Raw genomic sequence first — 15,790 nt, 5'->3', positions numbered from 1 at the left:
AAGGCTAATTTTTCTATGCATCTTTTTCCCCGTTAGAATCCGCACCGCTTCCGATGCGACTCTAACTCTTCCATAATTGTAGAAGGCTGTTTTACTGTCATTTATATAGTTTGCCTCGGTTCCCACGCAAGCAAGCGCTATTGCTACCTCTTCTGCTACTTCCAAATTGCGGCTGCGTATCGTAGCTGCTGATATTGCTGTACCCTTGCCATCCACCATTGAGGCTACAGCTGCTCCCAGTCTACCGCTCGCCGCATCCGTGTATGCTACCGTCTCCTTAATCATTTCGTTGAAGCGTCTCATGAGGGCTTCGGCTCTCTTTTCCCTCCTCTCAGTGTTGAAGGTAGGGTGCATGTTTCTCGGAAGTGGGTCTATTCTGAGATGTCTCTTACCTCCTTCGGGATGTCTTGTTTTTGCGGCATGCCTCTGTCGGCCTGCAATCCTACCATGCTTAAAATGGCTCTGCCTGTATATGTCTGGCTGTCTTTCCTGCTGAGCTGTTCTGACCGCCTCGGCCGTTTCCTTCCACGTGTTGTGTATCCCCATAGCTAGGAGTCTTTCCGTTGAGGTGCTTATGGGTATTCCTAACGCTCGTTTGTAGCATCTCCTAATAGTTGAGTCCAACTTATCTCTTTTTGGGGCCCGAATGTTAAGGTATGGTGTAGCGTAGCTGAGTCGACTGATTATGTATGCTTGCACCAATTTTATTAGGCTCCTTTCTTTGAGTCCTCTCCCTTTGAGCGCTATTCTTCTGAATATTACATTTACTCGCGCTGCATATCCTTCCAGTTTCTTTATTGTTTCATCATTGTATCCATTTTCCTGAATAAAAAGGCCTAAAATTCTTATCTTGTCAACCCTAGGCACCGGTTTGCCTCCTACCATAATGCTAAGATTGCTATCGCTTTTTAATCTTAAAGATTTCGGGTTGTACATTAAGAGTTCTGACTTTTCTGGCGAGCAGGCTAGCCCCCTTCCTGCCGCGTACTCCACTACTGTGTCTGCCGCAGTTTGAAGTTTGTTTTCTATCTCTGCATCGCTGCCTTTGTTTACCCAGACATTTATGTCGTCCGCATACATGCTAAAGTGTAAGTTCTTGATTCCTCCCTGTTTCGCTGGGAGGCCTCTCATGGCTAGGTTGAAGAGGAGCGGGGATAGGATCGATCCCTGTGGTGTACCTTTGTTGCCTAGCTCTATTTCTTCTGGCTCCAGGTCCTGGTATCTCATTTTGGCTGTCCTATTAGACATGAAGTCTTTAATGTCGCTATATCTTGCCGCCTACACCGATCTCCTGAAGTTCCGATAGGACCGCCTCATGTTTTACATTGTCGAAAGCTTTCTTAAGATCTAATCCCAAGATTGCCTTTGTGTCCTTAGTCCGAGAGCCTATGATGTCATGTTGTAATCTCAACATAACGTCTTGAGTACTTAGGCCTGGCCTATATCCGACCATCTCGTTTGGCCATAATTTCTTGTCCTCCATGTATCTGGTTAGCCTCGCTTGGATTACATGCTCCACCAACTACCCTACATATGAGGTGAAGGGATTGGTCTGAGGTTCTCCACTTTTAAGGGCTTTCCAGGTTTGGGAATAAGAATGATGCTTGCTGCTTTCCATTCTTTTGGTAGCTTCCCCTTTTCCCACACCTGCTGAATGTATTTAGTTATAGCAGTGATCGACTCATCATCCAGGTTTCTTAGCATTTTGTTGGTTATTCCGTCCGGGCCTGGAGCCGATTTAGTTTTGAGCTTGATTATCTCCGCTCTCACTTCTGCCTCCGTTATGGGCGTGTCCAGTTCTTCATTGCCCGGTCCCTCATAATCTGGCAGGTTAGTGCGTGCTATGTTCCCTATGTATGTTTGATTTCCTCCATGAAGCTATTGTGATGACCACCATAATGCGCAGGTCCACACGGGACGGAGAGGCAAAGAGACACCGTATGGCTCAGTTTAAACAAACAGGTATATTCAATAATTACACATGATTAAGGTTATACATCAGAGGCTGGGGCGTCCGAGCTTACGTGCCGACGACTTCATGGGGGCGATGGAGTGGCTCCGGAGTTGGGCTCGAGCGGTTGCTGGCAGAAGCTGCACGCCGTCGGGCTTCGGCACTGAAGGCCCTCTTGGCGAACGATGTCGTCCTCAGCGTGTATGCAGTAGAATTTCAATAGTCGTCCGTTTCTTCGAGGATGGTTCACAAACCCTTCCTCTAGTGTCGTTCGGCTTGGAAGATGAACAGGAGGCGAGCTTGTAGATGATGACAGCAGAGCATAATTTTACAACAGAACAAACTTTGCACTACTTTACTCATCGACCGGGCAGGTTAGTGCCTAAGTAGCATCACATTACATGCTAAGCATGGAGCCCCAGCTCAGACTGGACTGCATCCGTTTACATGTGCTTTTAAGCACTTGATTAACAAAGGACTAAGGGCGGTCATTTCCAGTGGCCCGCCCAAAGCATCAATTCTCCAATCCAAAATAACATGCGAGATGGGGACAACCCCCTTGGGTTGGGCTTAGCCTCGAACCCAGAGTCTGTTAACAATACAAACTAAATAAACAACAAAAACGCCACCACTCTCTCTCAAGTGAGAGTATACACAGGCTCTCTCTTCGGAGCTAATTCACTAGCGCCTGTCTTTCCACATTCTTGGCGAGTACTGCCTGTCCGCCATGACAGGTGTCCGTCACGGCCCTTCTGGGAAGCTGTGGGTGCCTTCCCGGCGATAGCCCACGACAAAGGGGGGGGAGGGAAAGAATGTTGTCCCAGTGGCCCGGAAATTGGGGAGGATAAAGCCTGTTTCCCCGGGGCGGCGGCGGGTCCGGTTTTTCTGGTCGTCACTCAAAGAGCATGGCTGGGTAATTGATGATGCCGCGGTCACGGGTCTCCGTCTACGCCGCGCCGTCGAACGTGGATCCTCGTAGCATACACGGAATGTCACACTCGCTCACCCTCCAGAAGAATGTTCTCCGAACATTTGAGTCCACGCAGCTCCCCTTGTCTTTCTGAATCGCCTCGCACAGTGCGTCCGACAAAACACTTTTCGCTGCACTCAACACCACTGCACAACACCATATGCCTCCGCTGTCAATACTGGCGTCTCCAGGGGCAGCACTGATCTTCTTTTACAGATAAACATGAAACTCAGCACCCAAGCCTCTCCTTTCTAGTCCAAACTGGACGAAATAAATTTACCACAGTTACAAAGGAGCTCCCACTTCTAGCACGATCACGGCACAGACAAAAATATAGATAACGAAAGGAAGTAGGGCAGGTTCTGCATGCGCTCCGCATGCTCTCCTGTGAAGGTGTTACTTAATGACAGAAAGGTTTAACTACCAACTCCGATAACTTAACACATAAGCACATAGCAATGTTATGAGCTGCGGCATTACACAATTCTAACCAGTTCACAACTCCGCTCTGTTTATGCCATTAGTCCGACTTAGCTTTCCGATTTCGCAGCGGATATCGGCCTTCATGAGTCATACTAAGTAAGTCTGTGCCCCTTTGTCTGCTTTGGGACTCGCGAGGGCTCGTGGCAGGAGCCTCTCCTGGCGTTACCTGCGCGGCAACCTCGCGCGCTTCTTCTTCTAGCAATGCATGAAGTAAATCCGGTGGCATTCCGGCCGTCACCTCGGGCGCCTGCCGAACAAATGCAGGAGAGGGCGTTTCTTGCGAACTATCTGCGCGCTCCGCTTCACTTCTGTCCCCATCAAAATCCGCGCTTTCCCTTTCCTCATTTCGTGAATACTGAACCGGTGCCGACTTGAGGCGATTTGCGTGTATCCTTATCAAACGCCGGTTCACGTCTCGGACTCTGAAGTTTACCGGAGAAAGCTTCTCGACAACCTCGCACGGTCCTCTCCACTTCGTCTGGAACTTACGAGCTAGCCCAATCTGCCTGTGGCAGTTTTCAATGTACACGCTGTCCCCCACATCAAACGGCGCGTCTCTAGCACTGCGATCGTGCACCTCCTTCCTGCGCTTCGCCGCCTTCTTTAAGGACTCCTTTGCGATGTCCCTCGCCACTTGCAAGCGCGATTCTAGCTCAACCTTATAGTCGTCCAGTGAAGCGTATGGGACACGACGGAGGCCCTCTGGCACTTCACTAGGCTGGTCCGGGTCTCGGCCGTAGAGAAGAAAGAATGGCGATTCGCCCGTGCTCTCGTGTGCTGCGGAATTGTAGGCAAACATTGCATACGGGAGCCACAAGTCCCAGTCCCGCTGGTCGCGCGAAACAAAATGCGACAGGAACCCGGCCACGGTTTGGTTCAGTCGCTCCACCGCGCCGTTGCAAGCCGGATGGTACGGTGTTGTCTGCTTCTTAGCGATCTTAAGCAGCTCGCAAACTCTCCTCATTAGCTGCGACACGAAGTTCGTTCCCCGATCTGTCAAGAGTTGCCTCGGGGGTCCATGTCGGAGCACGATCTGTTCGACAAATGCTCTTGCAACCGTGTCTGCCTTCTGATCTGGGAGTGCTACCGCTTCCGCGTATTTTGAAAGGTGATCGACAAATACTAAAATGTACCTGTTTCCGGAAGTGGTCGTGGGCAATGGGCCCATTATGTCCATACCTGTCCGCTCGAAGGGAGCCGAAACCTCAGGGAACGGCTGAATTGGAGCTGGTCTTCGTCCCTTGGGTGTTTTTCTTTCGAGACAGGAATGACACTTCGCACAGTAGTCTCTAACATCCTGTCGCATGCCACTCCAAAAGTACAAACGCTCCACACGCCTGCGTGTCTTCGCTACGCCAAAATGACCGGCGCATGGCGCATCGTGAAACGCGCGAAGAACCCTTTCTGTCCACGACCGAGGTATGACGACTCTCTCCCAAGCGGTTTTCTCTGGTCTCCCTTTCCTGGTTGGCCTCGTGCGCCGACACAGGGTGCCGTCTTTGCCAATGAAATAACCTAGCTGTTCGGGGTGAGACGGTGCGTCCTCTAAGCTTTCGATTATTCGCTTCAGGTCCGGATCTTTGCACTGCTCTGTGCGTAATTCGGCGGGGTCGACTACGGGGACAAACTCATCTATAGCTGCCACGGCAGCTGTGCGGCTGAGTGCATCAGCATTCAGATGCGTCTTTCCTGACTTGTGCTCAACTTCAAAGCAGTATTCCTGCAGGTGTAGATTCCATCTAGCGAGTCGCGAGCTAGGGTCCCTGACACTCATCACCCATTTCAGAGGATGGCAGTCTGTGACTAGCTTGAATTTGCGGCCGTAAAGGTAGCATCTGAAGTGCTTTACTGCCCAGACAACGGCGAGGCACTCCCTTTCCGTAGCTCCGTACTTTTGCTCTGTGGGGCTCAGCTGTCGGCTAGCAAAAGCAACGGGATGTTCTTTGCCCTCGATAACCTGAGATAGCACGGCACCAACTGCGAACTTTGACGCATCTGTGGCCATAACGAAGGGCAAATTAAAATCCGGGTGGCGCAACAGCGGTGCACTCATTAGCTTCCTTTTCAGGGCCCCAAAAGAATTCTCCGCGTTTTCGTCCCAGCGAAAGGCGACATTTTTGGCTGTTAAGGCGGTGAGCGGCTTAGCGAGCTTGGCGAACTCCTCTATGTGCCTTCGGTAGTAACCGATCAGGCCGAGAAACTGCCGGACCTGGCGGACGCTTGTCGGGGATGGAAAATCCGAGACACACCTTAGTTTCTCAGGGTCCGGTCGCACGCCGTCAGCTGAAACAACGTGCCCGAGGTACTTCACCTCGTTTTTGAGGAATTGGCACTTAGAGGGCTTCAGCTTGAGACCCGCTCCTCTTAGTCGCACCAAAACCTGCTCAATATCGCGCAAATGGTTCTCAAAACTGTCACTGTATATGATAATGTCATCCATATACACGAAGCACAGCCTCCCCAGAAGACCTGCCAGGATAACATCAGCGGTTCTCTGCCAGACAGCAGGGCTGTTGGCCAGACCCATCGGCATTCTTTTCCATTCATAGTGCCCTGAGGGCGTGTTGAATGCCGTTTTCTCGGCATCTGCCGGATCCATTGCTATCTGCCAGAATCCCGCCGCCATGTCCACTACCGTGAAGTACCTGGCAGAGCCCAGCTGAGAAAGCGTCTCCTGTATATTGGGGATGGGGTATGGATCGATGCGAGTTACGGCATTTAGTTTGCGGTAGTCCACTACCAATCGATACGAGCCATCTGGCTTTTCCACCAATAGTGCTGGTGCTCCCCAGGGTGACTTTGAGTGTTCGACAATGCCGCGATCAATCAGGTCCTGCACCTGCCGCTCCATCTCCTCCCGTTGGGAGTAAGGAATCCTGTACGCACGCTGGTAAACGGGCGATGAAGTGCCGGTTTCTATCCTGTGCTTTATAACGCCACAGCAGCCCAAATCCAGGTTGGACGCGGCGAATACCTCCGAGTAGTCGTTCAGCAAACCAGCCAGAGCCTCCCTCTCCCTGGATTTTACGTGAGAAAGATCGAACGACACCTTTGGAGCAGCCGAAGGACTAGCATGCTCTACAGTTGCGAGTACCGTATCGGTGGGCTCACGTTGCTCTATCGCAGAGGTGAAGAAAGCCAATGTTTTGTTCTTGGGAAGGCTCAGTGGCTGCTGGCTACAGTTAACCACCCGTAGGGGCACTCTGTGGGCGTCATTAACTGTCACGAGGCACGCGGCTGCCTTCAGGCCATTGCTGAGAGAGTCGACCGGCTCAAGCACTCCCACGGCGCCGCTCTCTACATCTGAAGGCACAAACGCGTACAAAATGTGCTCCGACCAAGGAAGGACGACCGCCTCCTCGACCAGCCGGACGGCAACCCGCGAATATACCTTCTCCAATGATCCCACTGTTTGACGGGTGTCAATATCGGTAATGCGAATCTCAGCCCCTCTCCTGTTCAAAAACGGAACTTTTGAGCCGCCCGCATTAACCTCTTCCTCAGAGAATGAGACTACTACCTTCCCTTTTCTCAAAAAATCCTGCCCTAATATGCCTGACACTCTGTTTGGCAGAGACACCGTGTCCGGGCATACGTAGCAGGGGTGCTCCAATGCAATTCCGCCGAGGGAGAAGTGTAACCGGTAGAGTCCACTTATGCCAAGAGGATCCCCCGTTATGCCTACAAATTTGGTTGCCATACCACCAGACGCTTCCAACACCTCGCGGTCCCCCTTCCTTCGAAGCGTGTTAAAACTGCTCTCCTTAAGCAATGTCACCTTTGACCCTGTATCTATCAACAATTCCATGCAACAACCATTTAACTTGCAACGCACAACAGGGCATGCCTCGTCGGCCACACAAACTACCACCACCTCATCATCTACTGCTCCCTCCCCACGCTCCTCAGGCTGGGGAGGACTAACTAGTTTTTTGTCTCGGTATCTGGAGCCCCGCTGTCGGCTTGCTTAGGGCGTGTCTCGCCTGTTTCTCTTTGTGGCTCCCCACGGCGCACGTTTTGGCAGAACCTGGCGATGTGTCCGCGACCCTGGCAAGCGAAGCATACGATTTCTTCAAAATCTCGCATACCGCGCCTGTAGCTTTGTGGCGGTCTCCGGTTTCCAGCGAATGGGCGCTGTTGAGCGCGCGCTTCAACCTGGCGTTCTACCTGCTTAGTTAGCAGCTGTTCCAAGCGATCTAACCGCTCTGTCAAGAGAGCAACCTCAGGGTTGAGCACCGCTCTCTCTATGACGCGTACTCTCGCTGCGGCTGTCGTTAACGCCTCATTTCGTTCCTCATCCAATGCGGCCTCCACGGCTTGGTCGAAATTGCTCGGCTTGCGCGAGAGCACGAACCGGCGCACGGGGTCTTGCAGACCAGCCACGAACAAAGCGGTCATTTCTTCTTTAAGTATATCCTCCGCGTATTTCTTCCTTAACTGGTCTCCTTCCTCCTCCCTGCTTAACGTATCGCGTGCTAGGCGCTGAAGCCGCGACGCAAATGTTCGCACGTCCTCCCCTACCATCTGTCCGGCGTCACGGAACCTCTGTACCCGCACGTGACGTGGTTCAGTGTCGAAATGCTCAAACGCGAGCTTCTTAAATTCCGCAAATGATTTTGTGGATTTTACTTTTTCGTCTCGCCAGGCAAAATCATGAGCAGCTCCTGCCATCTTACACCTCGCCATTCCCAGCATTTGAGCATCGGACCATCCCCCCATTTTCCCAATCTCTTCTAGCATGGAAAAGAAATCGCAGATTGGAACCCCCGTCTTATCTCCCGTAAACGTCGGAATGACGCTTCCTAATGCCAGCATGCTTGCTCCGAGCGACGGCTGTGGAGTGGAAGCTCCCTCAGATACAGTCATTTTTTTTTTCAAGCCCTCCAGTGCCTCAAGCCTCTCAAATGGGGGTAAAAGTCCCACAATCAGTCCCGTGATTCCCTTTTGATTACAATTTTGAAGTCATGAATGTCACAGCATTCAGAGGACATTTGCTTTTGAGACCCCACTTCTGACACCAGTGTGATGACCCCCATAATGCGCAGGTCCACACGGGACGGAGAGGCAAAGAGACACCGTATGGCTCAGTTTAAACAAACAGGTATATTCAATAATTACACATGATTAAGGTTATACATCAGAGGCTGGGGCGTCCGAGCTTACGTGCCGACGACTTCATGGGGGCGATGGAGTGGCTCCGGAGTTGGGCTCGAGCGGTTGCTGGCAGAAGCTGCACGCCGTCGGGCTTCGGCACTGAAGGCCCTCTTGGCGAACGATGTCGTCCTCAGCGTGTATGCAGTAGAATTTCAATAGTCGTCCGTTTCTTCGAGGATGGTTCACAAACCCTTCCTCTAGTGTCGTTCGGCTTGGAAGATGAACAGGAGGCGAGCTTGTAGATGATGACAGCAGAGCATAATTTTACAACAGAACAAACTTTGCACTACTTTACTCATCGACCGGGCAGGTTAGTGCATAAGTAGCATCACATTACATGCTAAGCATGGAGCCCCAGCTCAGACTGGACTGCATCCGTTTACATGTGCTTTTAAGCACTTGATTAACAAAGAACTAAGGGCGGTCATTTCCAGTGGCCAGCCCAAAGCATCAATTCTCCAATCCAAAATAACATGCGAGATGGGGACAACCCTCTTGGGTTGGGCTTAGCCTCGAACCCAGAGTCTGTTAACAATACAAACTAAATAAACAACAAAAACGCCACCACTCTCTCTCAAGTGAGAGTATACACAGGCTCTCTCTTCGGAGCTAATTCACTAGCGCCTGTCTTTCCACATTCTTGGCGAGTACTGCCTGTCCGCCATGACAGGTGTCCGTCACGGCCCTTCTGGGAAGCTGTGGGTGCCTTCCCGGCGATAGCCCACGACAAAGGGGGGGGGAGGGAAAGAATGTTGTCCCAGTGGCCCGGAAATTGGGGAGGATAAAGCCTGTTTCCCCGGGGCGGCGGCGGGTCCGGTTTTTCTGGTCGTCACTCAAAGAGCATGGCTGGGTAATTGATGATGCCGCTGTCACGGGTCTCCGTCTACGCCGCGCCGTCGAACGTGGATCCTCGTAGCATACACGGAATGTCACACTATCATCTGTTCCCTCATATTTGTGCCGTGTTTTGGCCAATCTAATGTTCGTCTGTGACTTTGACTGGGTTGGGTCTAGCAGATGTCTCAGGATGTTCCAGGTTTTCGCTAGGCTCATTCCCTTCTCTATGTCATCGCATTTACTGCACCAGTTTTGTTCGCACAACTGTATTGCGTACTTTTCGATCTATCGGTTTAGCCTAGCTATTCGTCTCTTCAGGGTCCGATTCCATCTCTGTTTTTTGAGTCGGTTCTCTAAGCCTCTTTTTCACTCCCACATGTGCAGAAGTTTACTATCTCCCATTAACGGAGCTTCTTGGCCTTCTAGAGTTGCCGCCGCTTCGGTGGCATGTCTTTTAAGTGTATTTGTCCACTCTTCTAGGTCCGTGATTGTAGTAGCGGCGGACTTTTCCCTTCGCTTCTTGACTTTGTCCCATTCTGTAACTTTTGGTTGCTTCAGCCGTTTTTCCTTGATACCTTTGGTCGTTGTTGTAGCTATTATATAGTGGTCACTACCTAGGTCTTTCCCCGCATTTTCCCAGGACACCGCCTTGGTGTTCTTCGACAGTGTTAGGTCAGGTGTGGTGTCTGCAGTGACACTGTTCCCTTTCCTCGTCGGGGTTCCTGGATCAGTGTGTAGTGTCAGACTCAGTTCTTGTATATCCTCCCAAAGCTGCCTTCCCTTACTATCTTTTCTATTGTATCCCCACTCCACATGCATGGCGTTTATATCTCCTACTATGAAGAGGAGGTTTCTTCCTGCTGCTTTCAGGGCTTTCCTGAATATGGCCCTGAGCCTTACTTTTTGTTTGGGACTTGAGTAGATGTTAAGTAGGAAGAGGCTAGGCTCTTCTTTCCTACCCGTGAGCATTTCTACCAAGACTCCTTCTATGTCCCTGGATTGAATCTCATGTTCGATCGTCGCTATGTTTCTCTTTACTAGAGTCGTTACTCTCGATTTCTCTCCCCTGTCGCTGTGGAATGCCAGATATCCTTTGAGGGATGCTGGTTTCCCGGTCTCTTCTATCGCTATCGCTAGCGGCTTCTCTTCTAACGTATCCACGTAATTTTGCAATAACGCTTGCTTTCGCTTGCGTTGGAATCCTCGGCATTTCCATTGCCAAATAATGGACTTATTGCGTGCGTTTCTGGCCATATTGAATTTGGGTAAAAGCGTCCTTCAAGTTTTGCTGTCGTTCCCATAGGACAACCAGGCGGCGTATGTCAGAGCACGAGTGACGTCACGCATGGTGCAGGTGGCCGCCGCCGATTCTTTCTCTCTCTCTCGCTCCCTAGTGACTACAGCGCATGCGCCACAAGTAGCACTGAGCCACTGATGTTCCGCCGCTGTCTTTCTTCTTTCCCTCTCTCCTTTATCCCTTCCTCTACGGCGCGGTTCGCGTGTCCACAGAGATATGTGAGACGGTTACTGTTACATTTCCTTTCCTCAAAAACCACACAAAAAAAGGGAGCCGACGGCGTTCATAGAGCTCTTTGGCGTTGACAACTTTGAAAGGGACGTTCATTTTCAAGGAGGGAAAGGCGCAAACCGGCTCCGTGACTCAGTGCGGACGTCAATCTCGCTTCCATATACGTGGCTTGGTGTTCAACTGCAAGAGCCTGCTTTGATTTCGTTCCGCACACTGGATAGGCAGCGCGCCCTCCTTACCACTCTGAGAGGCGGCATGCAGCGCTAATGCATTCTGGCCACATCTCGCACTCACCACCGCCACATGTACCAAAACACGAATGAGGCGTCCGCATATCCAGGGAGCCAGTTATGCGCCTTTCCTTTCCGCAAAGCCATCGCCGTCAAGAACATTGTCAACGCCAACGGCAATGAACACAGTGAATGCCGACATCTTTCGCTGTGTATATCCTGGATTAGCTGAGCTAATCTACTTTAATATTTTGTCGTTAATATGTTGCTCTTTTAAAGCAAGCAACAAATTAGCGAGGCTGTTCAATCTACAATAATTAGAAGGAATGAACTTCTCAAGAGCGAATAAGCCTATTCACTTATCGACCAACATTACTCGTCTTATTTGAATCGAAACAGGTGACTCTTACGGTAAGACGAATAAATACCATCGCAACTCGGCGCTGGTGGTGGTAGTGGTTTTCTTACTAAACTAATAGTTAAAAGGAAGGAAAAGATTTTTGCTAGCCCCGGAATCTGCCATTGATACTTAAGCACCTGACCTGGGGCAGCGGAAATAAAGGATAGTAGGCAGAATGGAGAAATGAAATGAAATAGGTGAGAGGACCGGAAGATAAGATATGGGGAGAAGTAATATATACAAACAATTTACACAATAAGAAATGTGTCCAGGTTGTGCGCGCGATTCGTTCATGATGAAGGAAACAAAACACTTGCGCACAGCACTGTGTTGGCTACAACTGGAGTGGGCCGTCCAGTTATTAATCGTTCAAGGTAGAACTCTCGGAGCGTTCGGTCACTGCGTGTAACTACATGACGGAGAACAGACGGGACGTCAAGCCCGCGTGTTTGAGGAATGCACAGAGGCTCACCAAGGTTCGCTCACGAGGGTGCGCACTGCCCTGCGGCCAGAATAGCGTCTTTATGGAGTCTGGTAGTATGCCCTGTTCCCTATAGGCCGCAAGCATATCGCGACGAGCATCGGCGAGCGCGGCACAGTGAAGGAGCAGGTGTTCTAGTGTTTCCACTGCACCGCATCCGTCACACACATTACTCGTCGCGATTCCGTGACGCTCCCGTCGTTCCCCGTGTCACACGCCGCCAAAGCGTGCTGAGGATCATTACACGTTGCGACCGTGTAAATGCGCGACAGCCGGTGATACAGTAGATGCGCTCACCTCGTGCGATGCGTGGGTCGGGGTGCTTCTTTCGGAGATGCTCTTGGATGGCCACACGCATGTCCTCCAGCGCAAGGGGCAGGTCGCTGGTAGTTAGTTGATGTGCAGGGGTCACGAGCACCCACTGTGCATGCACGGCACATCCTCTCTGCTCGAGGCGCTCGATACGCGACCGAATTTCCCGCACTAGTGGGGTACCGCGGCCGTTAGATTGCAGGCGGCTGAGGGCGGCGCGGGAGTCGCACAGCAGAGCACTCCTGGGCGGCGGAGGGCCGAGGGTGAGCAGCAGATCCAGCCCGAGCCGAATCCCCATCAACTCCGCCGTGGTGGAGGAGCCCAGGAAGGCTGCGTGTTGCTGGCTGTGCAGTCGCAGGGCGGGGATGGTAGCCGCCGCTGCACGGGAGCAGCTGTCGCGGGCCACTGAGCCGTCTGTGTACACGAGGAGGTGGTCCTGGATCTCCTCGTGTATGACGGCTCTGGCCAGCTGCTGCACAGCACAGAGGGGTGTGCTCCGCTTTCCCGCGATGCCGACGATCTCTCGCTGTACCTCCGAGGCAGCAGGCCAGGGCGCGCAGGAGCCGTAGGGGGTGGTCCTTGAGTCAATTGCTCATACTCGAGCAGCGCCGCGCCAATTCGTGAGCGTGGGTGTGAGCGCATACGCTGCAGCAGCGAGCCGCCGGCCGGTGCATGGTGAAGCGGGCCGATGTTATTCAGTGCCCTGCGCGCTGCTTGGAGTTCAAGTGGCCACGCTCCTGCCTCGGCCAACGTTGCGGCACACTCCGAGTTTTCGGGCAGGCCTAGGCACACGCGCAGTGACTTGCGGTGCTGGAGCTCGAGTTTCTTCCAGCACGGCTTGCGCACCGTGACCAGCGGCAGCGCATAGAGCACCGCCCTCAAAGCTGTGGCAATGTATAGCCGCAGCGCGGCTTGCTTGGAGATGTCCTGGCCTCGAGCGGTGAGATCGTGCACGGCGGCGGTGATCCTCTCCATCTGCAGACAGGACTTGGTCCCCGCGGGGCGGAAGGAAAGGCGCCAGTCGATGTCCAGGCAAAGGTACCGCACCGATCTACGCCAAGGAATCGGAGTCCCGTTATGTGACAGTGGCGGAAGGTGCGCGCGCTAGCGGGAAACGCAGGCCATGGCCACCGATTTGTCCGCGCTCAGCGACAGACCAAAGCCGCGCAAGCTGGCGTCGATTGCGGTCAGAGCTCCCTGAAGGCACCCCCGCACGCGGAGCGCCTCGCCTGGTGGTCTCCGGCGCCACAGAGCTATGTCGTCTGCATATATGGATATGTACACATGGTGTCGGCCGCTCGTGGGGAGGCAGGCTGCAACCACCGACATGGCCGCATTAAACAGAAATGGTGAAGAAAGAGAGCCCTGCGGCAGGCCCATGCCCACCGGGCGAGGCTTGGAGAGCTTACCTCCTACTCGTACGTGCATGGTGCGCCCGCTCAGGAAGCCGTGAACCGGCCTCCTCAAGCACCGCTCGAATTTCGACGGAGGCTAAATTCGACAGGCCTGTGTACTCTGCGATGCCCACGTTGAGGAACAGCAGGATGTCGAAATTTCCAGAGTCGTTCACTACGGCGTCCATGATCTGAAAGCCTGAGTCACTTTGGGCCCTTAAACCCCAATAAACCAAAAAGCCTATGTTTGCTTCTTGCTTTAAATGAGCAACATGCAAAAGGATCTTTATGACGCACTTTGCCTCTCACCTAAGCTGCATGAGAGTAATGATGGTTAAGCAATTACGAAATATCAGGGAAAGTTTGATTGCGTTCGGTGAGCGTCCGAACACAAGTGACACCCCACGTGCTCGAAGAATTATGTCGCGGCAACAGTGCGTTTTATGTTTTCGCGAACACGTAAAGAGATATTGAAACCGAAAGCTTCACTACGCTATTAAAGTAGTCGTCGCGTAGGCCAGAGAATAACCTTGAACGACCTTCAGCCAAACCACGTTTTATTGTTTACGATGGTTTAACCTCCCAAAGCAACTTATGCTATCAGGGACGCCGTAGAAATTTCGACCACCTGTGGCTCTTTAAAGTGCATCGACATCGCACAATACACGGGCCTCTAGGATTTCGCTTCCATCGAAATTCCACTGCCGCGGCTGGGAACGAGTCCATGTATTTTCTCATGTCCTTCCAGCACATGTACCCTAGCGTTCTTTAAGCGTGCGGTGCTATCAGAGTTTAACTTAATCAAAAACCACATGGCACAAAAGTGATGCTGAGACGACGCAAAATCAAGCAGGACAACAAATGAGTGAGGTTACTCAATACGAATTACTTTGAAGGAATTAACTTCTTACGAGGTATACGCGTCAAACGATAATGTAGTGGCGTGCAGAACAACCGCTGGTCAATGGAGGTTGCTTTCTTTGCTCCATATCTGTGGGCGCAGCTTACGTGTCGTACAAATCAAAGCAGTCAGACACACACGCGTCTCAGGCACTCCCATTGGTCGCAAACCATCCCAAAGCATTCCCGCCGCGATGGCTCGGTTGTTATGGCGCTCGGCTGCTGACCCGAAAGGCGCGGGTTCGATCCCACCCGCGGCAGTTGAGTTTCGATAGAGGTGAAATTTTATAGGCTCATGTACTGTGCGATGTCTGCGCACTTTGATGAACCCCCCAGGAGGCCGAAACTTCCGGAGCCCTCGACCACGGCGCAACTCGTAGCCCGAGTGGCTTTGAGATGTTAAATCTCCCCATACCCAGCAATTCTGGAGGTTTTTTGAGCGGGAAACCGTTTATGAACGCTATTTCTGCGTATAATAGAAGATTTCACTACGACAATAATTCTATCCGCAGATCACCTAATGGCAGCTTTGCATTGTTTTCTATTCACGTTTTTGCTATCGCCAAAAGCGTTCCCGCTTGGTTTTCTACGGCAGTCTTAACTGTTCGATTCGATAGAAGGAAACATTCTGAAATGAAGATTTTGCTACATACCAGAATAATGAACCGTTACCCTTGTAGGGGTGTGTTTATTCGGTGAACCCAGATGATTCCAGCCGCTCAGGGGAGACTCGCAGCGAAGCGTCAGGCGTGGCGAAAGAGCAAGGCAGCGAACAACTTCTTCGTCCTTGAGAGCGGCAGCACGCGACGCATGTCAGTGGTTATATCGATGAAGATTACCACACTACAGTTTCCCCCCCGGGCAGAGAAGGAGCCATCCTGGCGACTCATGGTGCCGAAAGGACAGACGGATCGTAGTAGGGCTTGATTCGGTCCACATGAACTATTTCGCGTCCACGGCGACGCAAGTCCGCAGATGGCGTAACGGGCTCAACTACGTAGTTCACAGGAGATGTTTTTTGAAGCACTCGGTATGGACCGTGATACCGAGCAAGAAGCTTCTTTGACAGGCCGGCGGTTGTGGCAGGAACCCAGAGCCACACCAGGGAGTTGGGCGCATATGAAGGCGCCTCACCAGTGTCACGATGGTG

Source organism: Amblyomma americanum, chromosome 2, assembly GCF_052857255.1.
Source record: "Amblyomma americanum isolate KBUSLIRL-KWMA chromosome 2, ASM5285725v1, whole genome shotgun sequence".
Classification (NCBI taxonomy): Eukaryota; Metazoa; Arthropoda; class Arachnida; order Ixodida; family Ixodidae; genus Amblyomma; species Amblyomma americanum.
The sequence above is the reverse complement of the archived record's forward strand: the minus strand, read 5'-3'. Positions refer to the sequence as shown.